The sequence below is a fragment of the Hippoglossus hippoglossus genome, chromosome 9 (assembly GCF_009819705.1).
Source record: "Hippoglossus hippoglossus isolate fHipHip1 chromosome 9, fHipHip1.pri, whole genome shotgun sequence".
NCBI lineage: Eukaryota > Metazoa > Chordata > Actinopteri > Pleuronectiformes > Pleuronectidae > Hippoglossus > Hippoglossus hippoglossus.
Genome location: NC_047159.1, coordinates 29,114,008 through 29,126,960, shown reverse-complemented (window position 1 = coordinate 29,126,960; position 12,953 = coordinate 29,114,008). Strand labels below are relative to the sequence as shown.

At 40.6% G+C, this 12,953-nt stretch overlaps 1 protein-coding gene across 2 annotated transcripts in view; it reads right to left on the bottom strand.

Annotated features, from left to right (window-relative positions):
* LOC117767909 overlaps positions 1–12,953 on the bottom strand; it is a 51,286-nt gene that overhangs the window by 11,245 nt on the left and 27,088 nt on the right. The gene's annotated exons all lie outside the window — the stretch shown is intronic.

Sequence of the window (12,953 nt, the reverse complement as noted above, 5' to 3'; positions counted from 1 at the left end):
AGCAGGTCCATATCCCAAAATGCAAAATGTAATATGAACATAGTGAAACAATATCCATCACACTAACAGTAATTAAGCCTTTAACAACATTTCCAAGCAGAAATAAGGGGCTTCGCAGGTTCATATCCATAAACACAAACAGCCAGATGAATCTGGTAAAACAGCATCCACAAGATGAACAAAAAATTTGCCGACTCATGATACTATCATAAACAAGCCAAAATAAGGTGCGTATAGCAGGTTCATGTCCATATTTGTTAAAGGTAAAAACTAAAACCCTTGACAAACTAAAAGGGAGCCTTCTGAATCAATAAACAGATTTGTAGTCTGTGCATTTTCAGTTTGATAGCATCACATGCCTCAGTCAGGGTATTTACTACTAAAACTGCATATGCGGGGGTATGGCTGCCAGCCTGGCCACCAGCCCTTGCACTCTACCGAACAAAGCTGGAGCTCCATTCGTAGCCAACAAGCAGACTTTTTGGCTGGGATATAAAATGGATAGTTTACAATCTGCAGTCACACACAGTTTGATAATGTTGGCATTCCTATCCACAAAGAACCATACTTATGAATTGGAAACCGAGAAAACCTAATTGTTTCTGTTTATTTAAAATAAATAAAGGACTTCATAGCTGATAATCATGGGATGTGCATCCTCAGCACTGCAGGAGCATTACTGAGACAATAATTTACAAGAGCCATGGAGCCATTAAAAGAAAATAAACAATTGACATTTAGGTTAAGGCTTTAGATCAGGGGTATTCAACTAAAATTTAAAGAGGTCCAGTTAGAGAAAATTTCTTGAAGCAAAGGTCTGGAAGATCATAATGTCTAACTATTTAGTATGATATATATTTAAGTAGCCTAGTAGTTGTATCAACATCTGCATGTACTAAATACCTGACTGTCAAATCAAATGAATTCAGTACGATTCAAAAACTTTTTGAAAATATTTATTGTCACGTAACATAGAACTGATCATATATGTATGATTGCAGATATGTATATTGTTCTCTCATTAACTAAATAAAAGTAGGGCTGCATTTCAAAATAAGAGAAAATAAATAAAATGTGAAAATTGTGCATGTTCAAATAAAGGGCTTAACTTCAGAAAAATACAATAAAGGGAGCAAAAGCTTGAATTTCCCTTTTTCTGTTTCACATCTTGACTCAAAAGTCTCAACCAATTTTACAGATAATAAATCTCAACACATCTTAACAATTGAACAGTTTTAGAATCACATTCTTCCCCTCTTATATCCAACTCCCCCACTTTGTTCGTCTGTTTCTCTCCCTTTCTCCGTCTCACTCCTGTTTCTCAACTTTCTCCGGCACAGTCATCTGTTTCTCTCCCTTTCTCCGTCTCACTCCTCTGTTTCTCAACTTTCTCCCTCTCACTCCTGTTTCTCTCCCTTTCTCCGTCTCACTCCTCTGTATCTCTCCCTTTCTCCGTCTCACTCCTCTGTTTCTCTCCCTTTCTCCGTCTCACTCCTCTGTTTCTCAACTTTCTCCGTCTCACTCCTGTTTCTCAACTTTCTCCGGCACAGTCATCTGTTTCTCTCCCTTTCTCCGTCTCACTCCTGTTTCTCTCCCTTTCTCCGTCTCACTCCTCTGTATCTCTCCCTTTCTCCGTCTCACTCCTCTGTTTCTCAACTTTCTCCGTCTCACTCCTCTGTATCTCAACTTTCTCCGTCTCACTCCTCTGTTTCTCTCCCTTTCGCCGTCTCACTCCTGTTTCTCTCCCTTTCTCCGTCTCACTCCTCTGTATCTCTCCCTTTGTTTTCTCTACCTGTCTTTTTCTTTCTACCGTCTTTTCATGTGTAACTTGCCTCTAACTCTCTCATCTGTCTGCACTGTAGAGTCGCAATGTTTACCGCCTGGAATGCACAAACTTGATTGGCTGAGTAGTATCACGTGGGATGGCTTAACTTGCATGCAATTGGTCTGTGCGTTTCCTCATCCGCTAAACCACTACGTAAAGACTACAAAAGCTGCGCCGGTTACAAATAGAAGCGCCCCGTCAGGTTTTAAATCATAACCTTCTGTTTTGGCTGTAGGTCCGGGTCCGTATGGGACGGCTTCTGGGTCCGGACTCGGACCGCGGTCCGCCTGTTAGTGACCTATGCTTTAGATTATGAATAGAATACATATAAACCCTGTTGGTAGAGCAATGAGCACCGTTATGAAAGACTGATTGATGCAGTGTACCCCAAGCAAGGAACTATACTTTATTTTACTGTATATAATTTGTCTTAAACCTCTCGCGTACTGTCTGGTGTTGTAGTCTTGATGTTGGTACATATAAATAAATGAAATTAATCACAATACAAATAAATAAATAAAATCTCTGCCCATAGAGAGGAAGTTTAGACCATAGCCTTCACCAAAACAAAATAAAGAAATTAAAAAATTAAAAAAAAGATTATTCCTTTCTTTCGGTCTCATTGTCTAGCCCTGCAGCTATGAACATTCAGAAAATATATAAATATTTCTATAATATAGACTAGATCAGTCCGTAATGTAACTGCTCCTAATCAGACTGACGTTTACCGTGAATAAAACCCTAACCCATTCCATTCGTGGTTCTTTTCTCCCACTCGATCCCTCTCCTTCCAAGAACCGCATTGTAAGAACTATCCACCTAAAAATCTCACCCCTCTAAATCCAGCATTCTCTTTTTTATATCATCCTTAAAGTATCATTTTCATATACATTTTCTTTTTAAACATTATATTTACAAGAAATAAATAAGAATTTGTTTAAATAAATTAATAAATACTTCAATTCCTCGAAGTGTTTCGTTGTTTTATTCCTTTCCAATGCCGTGAGTTGTCGGGAAAGGCATGATATTACAGATGCCTTCTGAGTCATGTCACTTTCCCCTGAAAATGATGCTATTTTGATATTGTGGTGGAAATTGGTCAACAAACGAGGTTCGGAGACATGTTGTCTTTGTAAGTTTATTTGTAAAAGCCTTCTGCAGAAAGGATCACACAGGCAAGGTGTTGGTGGCAAGTGAGAGGAAATGTGTTACCTCCTGACCCCAAAAACACGCAGGGGGGTGTGAATGTATTGTTCTGTGTCTGGAACATATCGTCTGTAAAGGTGTGACCTTTAGGCTGCATCCTAAATGTGTTGGAGAGGAAATAGTATCATGTATGGTGAGGGTGTTTTGTCAGTCAGCTGAGGTCTTCGAACAAAGGACAAACCCAGTTAAACCAGTAGAGTAGAGCAAAAGGTCACTATAGAATTCAGGTGATCTCAGGATCAACTTCTGCAAGACATGAATAGACAATGGGCTCACATGCTGGACAGTGGGTACACCATAAAGTTTATGTTGAGCTGTACCCTAGATTGAAATGTCTGAAATTCGTTGCGGCTGTTGTCACTACAAGAGATTATTTAAAGATATTCCCAGTTTTCTTATCCAGCCCCTTCTTTTGGTTTTGGGGGATTTTTCATTTATGACTGGCCAACCAAACCCGATGGTCTTTACCCCATGGTCATCATCTGATTCCTACAGAGCAGTAAATAGATCAAGAACAAATTACTTTGTCATGCGTCAATGCTGCTACAATAGAAATAATCTATAAAGCCTCAATGATTACAGTCTTACCCAACATTTAGCTTGGCTTTCTATATCTGTATTGCTAAGTTGTTGTCAAGGTGAGTCACAGTAGATATGATGATGGAAGCAGTCTTGCCAGAAATCTGCCAAGGACATTCTCATTTAATCCTCTACATGACTTTACCCTCTCTAATCTTAGAAGAACACATGTACACGACAAGTCTGATAGATCTTGTCGAGACTTCTGAATTATCATTGCTAAGAATAATACTGCTTTCTGTTCTTTCTCCTCTTTGATGAAACACTTGCATCGCTCTCCTACCCATCTGACGACACCCTTGCTCAACAACAATGGTTGAAAACGCATGACGAGATCTCCTCAAAGCTTCGCAATCCCTGCCAGAGCTGAGACCTAACTCCTGAATGCTATTCCCCGCACTCCCTAAGATGTGGCACAGCTACGACTGCAGCTCTCCATCGTCTATGCTAATCATGCTATTCCAGACACCACAAGAAGGAATATTGACTCTCAAACATCATCAGTTGCTGCACCCTTGATGTTTTAATATATACTCTCCGCTGCCTAATTCCATTGTTGCATGCCAGATCTCGGAGACCACCGCGTCTATGCGGCTGGGGCAGTCGCAGGCATTCTTCGGCGCGCCTTCGTCCACCCAAGTGCAGACGCTTTTGTGAAACCCATCTTCTGGTGCGGGTCTTCCTTCCCACCTCCTCACACTTCCACTCCTTTCACCCGGGAGGGGCGCCTCCCGTCGGGCCCCGCATGAGCCAGGCACGGCTGCTGGTGGACAAACTCCTCTCTCCACGCAGGCCCCGGCGCAGGGGATGAGCATCGTGTGAGGGCTGAGTGTGGTCGAGGGGGCTCCGTTGCCAGGTGTGACGACACAAGGCGAACGAAGCCAAGAGATTCGCTGCACCGTTGTCATGGCATACTGTATATCGCGCTCCTGTCCGTCCTGGGAGAGGGATCCCTCACATGTGGCTCTCTCTGAGGTTTCTACGCTTTTTCCCCTGTTAATGGGTATTTTTTGGGTAGTTTTTCCTTACTCTTGTTGAGGGTTAAGGACAGAGGATATCGCACTCATTAAGCCCTATGAAACGAATCTTGTTTTGTGAATATGGGCTATACAAGCAAAACATTTGCTTGAATAATATGTATGTGCTTTGCAGCGTGATTATATTGTTGAATATATGGGGTGTTTTACATACCTTAAAGAGAAATAAAAATGTTTATGAATTATATACACATAATCAAACAAAAGTTTGAAGTTGGAATTTCAGAGAAATGTATGTTTTCCATTTTTTTTCCAAATTTCTTCAAATTTAACTTTCAGGAGCCTCAAAGAGAAAGTGATTCTTTACATTATGAAAATGTCATAAATTAAATCATACCAATCCTCTATGGATGGGGTGACAGGTTAAAGCCATTTCTTTGTTATTGCTTTTCTAGCAGCTACACTAAGAATCCCGAATAAATATTTTGTTTTACTATTGGTAGGCGTTGAATGTAGAAAACCAAAAAGAAGTTCATCCTAATTAAACGTAATGTTTGTCCCGAATACATTCACTAATTCTTTATAAATCTTACACCAAAAACTATGTTCCTTTGGACAGGCCCAAAATAGATGGTAGTGGTTTGCTTCCGGGACCCACAATTTCTCCAGCAGCTGTGGGTGACTGTATGGCAAGACTTCTGAACAGGTGTAATAAAAAACCTACAAATGCTCTTCCAGCCGAAAACTCTCCAAGAAGTTGAGCATCATATCCTCCGTTAAATTCGCAGGACTTAGTCCAGACCTCCTCTAGGATACAACTGTTAGTTTCCCGCTCGCATTTTTGTTTTATGTAGAAGGTGCTAGCCATTTTAACCTCTTGGAGTCCCCTATAAAGTCTTGAAAGTACTTTATCCAGGTCCATCCTGTAGGCACTAAGAAAAACTTTTTATAGACTTTTTTCAAATGCCTTTTGACTCTCTACCATATAACTGTTTATGTGGTGACTTATCTGAAGGAATCTAAAGAAATCACTTATTTAACCCATGTAGTGTTTTCAATGTGTGAAAACCATTCATTGTACCGTGGTTAAAAAAAGTACAGTACGGAGAGATTTCCTGTTTAATCCATCTCTTATAGCTTGCATCAAGTTTGTTTGGCGTGAAGTCGAGGCCATGAGAGCACCATCTCAGAATCTTTATCTCCTCAAACTAGCCCCTCTTAGTAATATTATTTAACCATATTTTCAGGGATAAATTAATCCACCTATTACCCATTTCCATTAGGTCTTTTATTAGTCTAACCCCTAACTGTGCCTGGATTGGAACTGCTCCCGACATGCTCTCCTCAATTTCCTTCCATCTGGCTTGGTAATCGAAATTGAACCAGTAATATCAAATTCTCAATTGGGCGGAAATATAGTAGTCTTTTAGACATTGGAGAGCATGTCCTCCCTTGTTCTTTGCCAATTGAAGGGTTTGAAATCGTATCCTTGGTTTTTTACCTTGCCAAATGTATCGCAATATTAATTTATCCCATTCATTGAATTGTTTATCACTTATTTCCTTTGGAAGAGTCTGAAACAAATATAATACCCGAGCAGTGGTGTATAAAGTACTTGAAAGCCATACTTGAGTAAAAGTACAGATATCGTAACTGAAAGTGACTCCAGTAAAAGTTAAAGTCACCCGTAAGAAAATGACTTGAGTCAAAGTCTTAAAGTAGCTCATATTAAATGTACTTAAGTATCAAAAGTATCTGGTGTTGAAATGTACTTAAGTATCAAAAGTAAAAGTACAAGTACCAAAATTATAAATGCAAAGTGCTTTTTATAGTAGGCCTATACAGACACAAAACAAACAAAAATTGTTCTCTTCAGGTTTTATTTCAACTGACTGAAAAATTATAACAAAAATATACATATACTGTATAATTTTACCAATTTTGAACCCCAGATGCTGAGGTTCAAATAGTATTGGACTAGTGCATCTGAACTTCTAGGGACAACAAAGAACCAACACAACAGAATAAACAAGTGCCTCTTGTGTCTGCCTGAGAACACTAATAGACCACCGTATAACCTGGCGAAGCGCAGAGAAGACGATCAAACTTGACTATCTAGAGGACGTAAAACTCGTAACAAGGTTTCTGAAGGTGAACCTGCGGAGGAATCATTACCGGTACAGCCTGCTCGACCTCGGTCGACCAAGGCAGCCCGACCGACCTCCTGACGCTTAGGATCTCGCATTGCCCCCCGCCAACGGCAAACACGTCACCGGGCCTGCGCATCTCCCGAGGTAGGGGGCACGCGAGTGAGCGAGAGAGGTGCGCCGCGCGTAAAAGCAACCTCCGATGCTCAAGTAATGAGCCACTTTTGAGAATATAAGGAGTAGAAAGTACAGAAATTTGTGTTCAAACGTAGCAAGTAATACTCAAGTAAAGTACAGATATGTGAAAAATCTACTTAAGTACAGTAACAAAGTATTTGTACTTCGTTACTTCCCACCTCTGTACCCGAGGCAAGATATACATTTTTACTGACTCAATTCGTGACTCGAAACTTAATGTTGGAATTAAATTGCATCTCTTATGTCCTCCTTTATTCTCTGATTCAACAAGTTATAGTTTAAAGGGGACATAGCATGCAAATTCCACTTTGTTAGTGCTTCTACAGGTTAATGTGGGTATCTGGCATGTCTACCAACCCAAAAACTCTGGGAAAAAAACACTTGTGCGTTTTGTTATGGTTCCTCTAAGTCAGAAACGTCATGCTTGAGCGACTCGATTGAGCTTCCTGGGTTTTGTGTCGTAACAAGGCACTGGAAGTCTCCCTACATGGCCATGGCCCACCCCCCACCTCATCCCCCCCGCCCCCCCACACTCGTTACGCCGGGTTTACACCGGAGGCAGCGAGGCTGCGAGGCAGCGCAGCGCCGTTCCCAAGCACGCAGCCGGGCTGTTCACACGGGACGAGCATTTCTCCGCGCTGGTCAGCCCGCGATTCACTCACATGTGGCATTTGTCTGGATCGTTGGGACTGGGAGGCTGCAGCAGTTGCTCGGGCGCGACCGCTCACTCTCCCATGCGTGAGCTGGAATTTGTGTCAACGCTACACAGCCAGCAGTGTGGAAGACGTCCGCAGTGTTCAGCGCTACTGTAACACTGGCACAAACACACAGAGCCCCCCCACCCGTTACGCCGGGTTTACACCGGACGCGGAAGCGCCGCTGCGAGGCAGCGCAGCGCCGTTCTCAAGCGCGCAGCCGCCTGGCTGTTCACACGGGACGAGCATTTCTCCGCTGGTCAGCCCCATAGACTGCTTTCTCCGCTTGTTGTTGTACCCGTTGAATTTCGGGGTTCGGGGGTAAATGATGGTCTTCATAGCCCCCCCCCACCCCTCTCTTTCTCTCTCTGTCTGTCTGCTTGTGTGCTTGTAGTGGATGGGCAGAGGGGGACATTTAATTATGTGATTGGGAAAATTAAAACTCCAGGACAACAGAAGGGGAATACAAAGTATGGGATGCATATTTGATCATTTATATCATATAAAATATGTAATTTATATCGTTTAAAATCATGGGGGGAGAGGGGGGGGGGGGAGCTGGCTCACTAGCATTTAAAGGAACAGGCACTCAAAACAGGTCACTCTGTGGAGGGCTGTTTTATACAGGGTAAAAAGGGTGCTGTTTTATATGATCCTTGTGGTATTTTGACCAAAGTATGTTACAGACATTTCATTAAGACCCCAAGGAACCATATCAACTTGTGGTAAAATGGGCATGCTATGTCCCCTTTAAGTCATGCAGATTTGTTAATTATTTGGGGATGTTTACTCCTAAATATCTCATGTGGTCCGAGTCCCATTTTTGTTGGATGTTAGAGCTTATGATCTGGCTAGGGCTGTAATTGAAACACAATATCTGGGTCTTTGGGATATTCCCTTTATTTCTTTATTTACTAAAAGTATCTAGAAAAGATGACGATTTAAGAATTGAAATCTCCGGTCTCAACAAGTAAATTAAAATATCGTCCGCGAATAAAGAAATTGTATGTACTTGACCTAGCATTTCGATACCTGTGATATCATCCTGATTGATCACTTGACTTAACGCTTCAATAAATATTGCAAATAGTAACAGGCTTATTGGGCAGTCCTGTCTAGTCCCTCTTTCCAGACCGAATGAGTTGGATATGGCTCCATTTACTTTTAGGCTTGCCCTAGGGTTATCATACAATGCTTGAATAGTTTTAGTAAAGGTCTGATGAAATCCAAAACCTTGAAGTACTCTATATAAAAACTTCCAATTGACTTGGTCGAAAGCCTTTTCCGCATCAGGCTCAATAATCCTGCCTGGAGATTATTTATATCTATATGTTCAATTACACGAAAGGTTGGACTAATGTCTGTTACAGAGACTTCCACTGTTGTCAGAACCCTGTGGAACACTGTGGTGAACTTTGGTGTGCATAGATGACTCATTAATTTGCACAAGTTGGAATCAATCAAAAAAATTGGATTTAGACCAGTGATGGTCAATAGTGTCAAATGCTGCACTAAGATCTAACAGAACGACCACAGACACAAATCCCTGATCTGAAGCTATTAGAAGGTCATTAGTGACTTTTGCCAAGGCTGTCTCCATGCTGTGATTCGCTCTAAACCCCGACTGAAAGTCTTCATGTACATGGACATATACTATACATATACTTTCCTGGAGAAACTCACACAGCTGATTGGCTACAACCTTTTCAAGGATTTTAGACAGGAAGGGGAGGTTATCCTCCTGCTTCATAATGTTGTTGTCTTAGGAAAATCTGTTTTCTTTTTATGTTGTCTGAGTAGATTTTCTTCCTGTCTATTTCCATTTTTATTCTTTGATTCATTGTATTTTTATGTTTATCCTCTGATTCTTTTAATTCAGTTTGCAACCGATCCAGTTTCTCTTTTCTTTTCTTTTTTAATTTGGAGCAATAGCCTATAATTTTTCCTCTCAGAACAGCTTTGCATGCGTCCCAAAGAATTGGTGGAGATACAGTACTTCACCATTATCATTCTCAGTCAAGTAATCTCTTATATCCATTCTTATCTGCTCCCTCATTTGATTCAGAATCCCTGTGTTCATCCTACAAATGGTAGAGACCTTGTTTCATTTACAGGTGTCAAGCAGACTGCCAAAACCTTGAACCTATTCATCCATTTCATGTAGAATATGTACTAATCAAATCTCTGGAAAAGTGTCTATCTCCTAGGTGGAAAGGCCTGTTCCAGATGCTGTTAACAACCAGAAAAGCCCTTAGGGTCCAAGGTAAAGCAAGATGGATCCACGCTTCAAGATACATGCCAGCCCTTCCCCCAGATGCCCATGAAGAGGTGACGCAGAGTGAAAGGGGCGGTTCTAGTAACTTAAATGTTCCACACACAATAAACCCTATTTGAAGTGAAAGAGCTAAATGAACTGCTAAGCAGAATAACTGACGACAATCACACTGACATGAATTAGAGGGGACTAGATGAAAAAAGCAGACTTGACTAAAACCATGCACCTCTGAGTTCCCTATGAGCAAAGAGAAACACGCAGATAATGACCTTTGACTGCATCTGTTAGAATGTACTGAGTTTGATGCGTTTTTCAATGTTTAATCCCATTTTTTAATAAGATTGATAACAGACCTCCAAGTATATAAGTTTGGCCGATGAGATACCCGACGCAAAGCCTGACACTTATTGGACGTTTCATAGGTAAAGGTAAATTAAATAATTAAGAAGGCGATGGAGAAATTCCTACATGACTTCACCTGTGTGTTTCTATATGTACACAAATCCCTAATACTTTTTATGATTTCTGTTACAAGTGTGATAGCTAGTAATCAGACAGCACATTTTTTGTCTTATAAATGTGCCTCTGCTCCTTTAATTCCCTAAATAATTAAGACATTCTAAATAATTCACCTTTTCGTGATTAATCATATATATCAATTGGCAGTTAATTCAAATATTTCATTCCAAGTTTCACTTTATGTTTGAACTTGTCTTTTGTTTTAATACATTTTAGTGTTCCTATTTGATGTAATTATTAAAGTGTTTTTATCACAAGGGTGTGAAGGTCTAAAGCTCCGGGTCAATTGGTAATCGTCTCATACAATGAGTGATTGGATTTTAAAGATTAAATTAGAGCAGGGGTGGGGAACATCCGGCAAGACCGTTTGATCCTACCCGCGAGGCAATCCATAAATACGGACACAGACACTCAATAGAGGAAAAGCTGGAATACTAACCTAACACATCCCCTCAACGTTTACTGAGCTGGTAACATAAATCCTGTGCCAAATGTTTAATATTGTTATTGTGACAGGCCTACCATAATATTTTTCATAATGCACCAAGTTAGAGGTTTCCTTGCACAGTTACACATATTCAAGCGAAATTGGTACTGCACAATGATATATCCTCAACTCAGTGATTCTCAAACTGTGTGGCGTGCCCCACTGGGGGAAATGTGAGGCTGAACTAATGTTTTGACGTCCGCATCTCTTTAAAGGTTGAACAGTAAACAAATCGTTCTTTCGCCGTAGCCAGGGGTCGGCAACCTGCGGCTCTGCAGCGGCTCTGCAGCGGCTCCCTGTACAGTGTTGTGCATGTCGCGCATATTTTTCGCAAACAATGAACTCACGTTCACGTTAATTTGTTAAATCATCATCGTATCAGGCCAGCATGAAATACCAGGAGCGGGCGAATGTGTGTGTGTGTGTGTGTGTGTGCCCCCAGACAGCGCACACACACACACAGGCCCCGGGGCTCCCCCACTCATTCGCTCAGAGAGACACACACAGTGAGATCAGAGCTCGTTCACGTGAAGCAGCCGGTCAGTGACAAACAAGATACAGTGTTCAAAAACCAAGTTGAAAAGAAAGTACGATGAAGCCTATCTTGCTCTTGGGTTCACAGTGAATGAAGGAGGACATGAGGAGAGACCAGTGTGTATTTTAGGTCTGACAACTCTGGCAGCTGACAGTATGAGACCCAACAAATTAAGAAGACACTTAGAAACATTACACCCCAGTCACATGCATGTGTTATTTTTGGTTGAGCTTTATCATCGTTGTAACAAAGTGATTATAATTTTTTTTTTTTTTCTCTATTTTTGAAAAAGTACAGACTGATGGAGGAATGTAGTGATAAATGTCACCAAAAGTACTTAAATTAAGTTGAATTTAAGCAAAGTTATTGCACTATTCTTTGAAAAAAGTGGCAAATGTCACAAAAAGTTGTTTGAAAAAGGTTTTTTATTTGCACATCAGAAATTCCTGAAAGTAATGTGAATTTAATGTTCATGTGTATGTTATGTAAATACACATGTTAAACTTGGCCCATTTTGTCACAATTTTGTTGGGGCAGGGGAGCGGGTGGGGCATGAAAAATATCCTAGCTCCAAAGTGGGGCATGACAGAAAAAGTTTGAGAACCACTGCCTTAATGTGTTCAATATTACATGCAAAACCCATACCCATAAATTGGTTTCTTTCATTGCTTACCACAGCATTTATTAGCATTCATGTATTGACTCATTAATTTCTCTTTTACACAAATCATACCATGACCAAATTGGCAACATGTTGTGCCCTAATTAAATACTGAATATTGTTAATATGAATGCCTGCATATAACATGCTGCAGCTTTCATTTAACATTGTATTATATTAATGATTTACTCTATGTTGTTGAATTCACTGCTAAATTTGCAAACACTGCGATACCCCAGAACTGGTTGCTTTTCCTGTATTACAGCATTTATAACCAAAAAGGAAAATTGGCAACAATGTGTCATACATAGCAATTGTACAAAACTTCGCCAAATTAAATAATCTATAATAGACCTCATCATGGGCTAATATCAAATACAATTACAACACAAATATACTGTTGCTAATGCAGGTTTTGCTTTCCCTTTCATGTAACAGCAAAAAGCAAAAGGCACTAGTAATGGGTACTAGGATGGGGTTTGATTCCCTATGGTAACCTGCTTACTGCTTTGACATTTACATGAAAGGCCACTTTAATATTACCTGTCTTAATATTGTATGTCACAAAAACAATCAAGAATTTACTATGCCCTGTGATTGATTTACATCATCTTTGCTTACTGGGTTCAATAGATGTTCATGCACAGTATGTGCACCACAGCCGTGGCCAGTAAGGTGCACATACTGTTTGCTACTTGCTCAGACCTGGGAATTTATAAACCAACCCAGCAGGACCCTGCAAGAGCAAAGTCTGCCACACTATACATTCTGTGTGTTTCTGTGCGTTGCAAATACATGGGAACTCCTCTTAATCAATACTTTTGTCTCTTCTGTTGCTTTTCTTGCCCT